Source organism: Dipodomys ordii, unplaced genomic scaffold (assembly GCF_000151885.1).
Source record: "Dipodomys ordii isolate 6190 unplaced genomic scaffold, Dord_2.0 Scaffold41, whole genome shotgun sequence".
Taxonomy (NCBI): Eukaryota; Metazoa; Chordata; class Mammalia; order Rodentia; family Heteromyidae; genus Dipodomys; species Dipodomys ordii.
Window position 1 is genome coordinate 9,603,334 of NW_012267257.1, and position 3,747 is coordinate 9,607,080.

The following is a 3,747-nucleotide window of genomic DNA, read 5'->3' on the forward strand; positions in this document are numbered from 1 at the left end:
ATTTGCTTTCCAAGTAAGACAGTTATTCACCTAGATAAAGTACTTTTTCCACTTTACCATTTACTCTTAAAGCGTGCTTTAAGTGACAGATCACCACTCTTGAACAAGAAAGATGAATGAGCAGGAGGACTGTGTTCAAGCCCTGGTACCAGCAATAAAGAAAAATTTTCACACACATGTATATGCATTCAAGTATATATATATGTATATATATATATATATTCTATTCATATCTATATATACATATAGGTATATGTACAGGTATGTATGTACAAGGAAATAGTGTAATTGGTTATATAAATCTATAATATTGAATTTTAAGTACATTTAATTTCATAATTTTCTAATTTTTATAGGTATCATGTTCTACCACCAGAGTTTCACTAATCTTATAAGCATAGGAAATGAGGACTGAGTTATGGGGTACTGGCAGGTGTGTGCATGCACAAAAATAAATGAAAGCAACCAGCAAAACAGAAAGTCTATTCTCCAAATATTTAACAAACATTAGATTAGATAGATAGTTAGACAGACAGACAGACAGGTAGATAAAATCTAATAGGATCCATTTCTTTACTGTATTAAATATTCAAGTCCAGTCAAGACCAAAGAACATTTTCTTATTGGTCCAAGCCATTCTCTTACTTTTTCTTTTCAATGACATGGAATGGAAGGTGACCTCCCTCATTAGATGCCTTCAACAAGACCATATTCATTTTCTTTGGTGTGTGTATGTTTCACCAGGGCCTCAGGAAGTTATCCAGGCTGACCTTGAACTCCTAGGTTTAAGGATTCTTCTATCTCAGGCAGAACTAGAGCAGCTAGTTCTGTCGACATGTGCCACTTTTCCCAGCTTGAATATTAAATTTTCAAGCAGAGTACACCATTTCCTTTGTGTCCAAGTCCCAAGTGTCATCTATTGTTTATAGATAATGGCAGGATTGGAAATGGGAAGCTGAAGGCAGACAAGAACAGTAGAAAATAAGATAAAGAAGATGTGTAGAAGGAAAGAAAGTATTAGATCTTGAGTGGAGGAAAACAGCTTAATTATGGAGGAGAAGACACACACATAGGGTAGCTTGCACAGGCAGAGTTGCTGTGGAAGCACATTCCAGGAAAATCTTAAGAGATTACTTTAATAATAAACCATGCATTCTTCGGCAAACTGTCACGGGATTAACTACCCCTTTCCTAGGCTGGGAGTGCAGTCCATTTTTTTTTAAAGTTTTTTTCCCCTCTTCACTCTCACAGCAGGTTTTACGCAAAGGATAGTTGTCTTCTGGGGACTTTACTTTTTAACACATCGAACTTGATTTGCTTCTTCTTAATTTTCTAAACATGAATTTCAATGGTGATAAGAAAACATCATGTTTTCAGCAGGTGAATGTTTGGGTGGGCTTTTGATGTGATTCTTCAGATGCAAGGAAATTCATTTTAACCCTACTAAACAGTGAACAACTTACATGTGGCAGGAAATAGTGTTTCCTGGAGTCAAAAAAGAGTTAAATTTATTTTCATTCTCTCTCTCTTTCTCCTCCCCCTCCCTTTCTCTTAATGTGAGCAGGACATTGAATTACTGCCAGAAGCAATATCAGCACCCTAGAGATATAAAAATACACTTGGAACCAGAGTTCTCCTCTGTCAACTTTAAGGATTCCTGTGTAAACTAAGAGGTGTCCATTTTGTGTTGTATGTGTATGCACACTGCTCACAAATGAGCTGTTTTCACCAAAGTCTGCTCTTCAAACTTTAGCTCAAAGCAGATGAAATCATTTTCCTTCTTGGGCTTCTTAGACAAATCCCTTCCATTTGGTGGGGTAGAGTAAACATAAGTTAATATTTCCTGCTAAGTCTTTGAATTTAAGAAATAGTTTTAGGCAAGCACTTCTGAGTTGAGAAAATATTACACATTAAGGTTCAAAAAGATCCATTTTTTTGGTACTGTCAAAATCCCTATTTGCCTGAAATCAGCTGCCCTTTTTTATTTTTAATCCCTCAAGCTATGTAGACTTTAGAAATAAAAAACCCTCCCTTTACACAGCTAGATTTTAGAAGTAAAGCACTCTATCCCTAGAGGTACCAGAAGTGAAGTTCCCACTTAAATGTTATGAATGCCTTCATAGGACTAGAATTTATATACCTTTTTTTCATTCACACGAAGTAATATATATTTTTTAATCATAGCAAATTACCTCAGAGCAATTTGGAAGACTGGCATCACCCCTCGCCTCCTGCATACCCAGGTGTCGGGGGATGGGCCTAGGAATAGGAGAGGCCCAAAGGGGCAGCTGTGCTGTGCTGAACACTGGCTTTTCCAAGCCTGACCTACTTGCGAGCTGGGCCTGCCACTCACATTGAGCTCCCCCAAATTACACAGTGGCTTTGCAAGCAGGGGCTCAGCATGGACCACAAAATACATCCTTGGTGTGCCCAAGCCCGATTTGAACCCTCAGTTTCCAGCAGTAAGATGCAAGTCCATTGTGATGCTTACACAATAAGAGAGTAACCCCTTCCCACACAAGACACAATTTGGCATTTTTATGGTTCGTATATTCTACCCCCAACTTAAAAAGAACAAAACAGCTACACCTTTCACAACAATAACTTCATCATTCTTGACATGCACCAGAACGTCTGTGAATGTTTTATAGTGCTCCTGATTTCAAAATACAAAGGAAATTAATTCCTAGTTTCTAAATGTTCACTATTCTTTGCAAGACCTAGGTTGAGTCTTGATAATACTTTATTACTCATATCTCATAGTTGTTGTTGTTTTTCCTGAAGGCACAGAATACACCATGGTAATTTATGCAGATAAAGTACTGTGTTGTTCACACAGGAATGTTCGACACACTGCAAGGGAATCCAACATATCATCTTCCTTTATACCAGAATTATAACTTATTGAGCTGGGTGCTGGCCGCTCATGCCTGTAGTCCTAGCTGGCTCAGGAGGCTCAGATGCAAGGATCACAGTTAGAAGCCATCCAGAGCAGAAAGATCAATGAGATTTTCATCTCCAATTAATCATCCAAAAGTTGAAAGTATCCTTCTGGCTCAAGTGGTAGGTATAGTGACAGCTTTGGGCGGGAAAAGAGCCAAAAAGAGGGAGAAGTTCTGAGTTCAAGTCCCCAGTATGAGCCCATAAACAAAAAAAGAAGAAAGAAGGAGGGGAGGGGGGGGAAGAGGAAAGGGAAGGAGGAGAGGGAGAGAGAGTGGGGGGGGAGAGAGTGGGGAAGAGAGAGAGAGGTTATTTGAGATCAATTTTTCTAGACAGGAAAATGTGGGTTAAAATGGAGAGAGCGCGCTCATTTGAGATAGGTTTTCTAGACCTGAAAACATAGGTAGGAAAGGGGAGGAAAGGAAGAAGGAAAGGGCTCCTTGCGGTAGGTTGAATGGAGCTGATCCCATCGGTTAACCCGGCTTGCTGACACCAGTTTCGTGGGCAGGGCATCGCTGGGCGTCTGTCTGCAGGATTCGATTTCAGACGTGAATAGGGCGCGTTTGTTTCACACGTGCACGCGTGCACACACGCACACGCACAGATGCCGCTCCAGTCTGAGCACCCCGCCTGGGCAGTCCTGGTGAGCGGCGGGCAGGAGCCCCGCGCCCCTCCTGGGGAGTGAAGGCGGCTCTTTGTTCGAAGCCCCCCCGCCGCTCCCAGGGGCCGATCCCGCGAAGGGACCGGGGAGCTGCGGCACCCCGACCCCAGGCCTTCCCTCCGGGCTTTCCCTTTCCTGTCCTTACG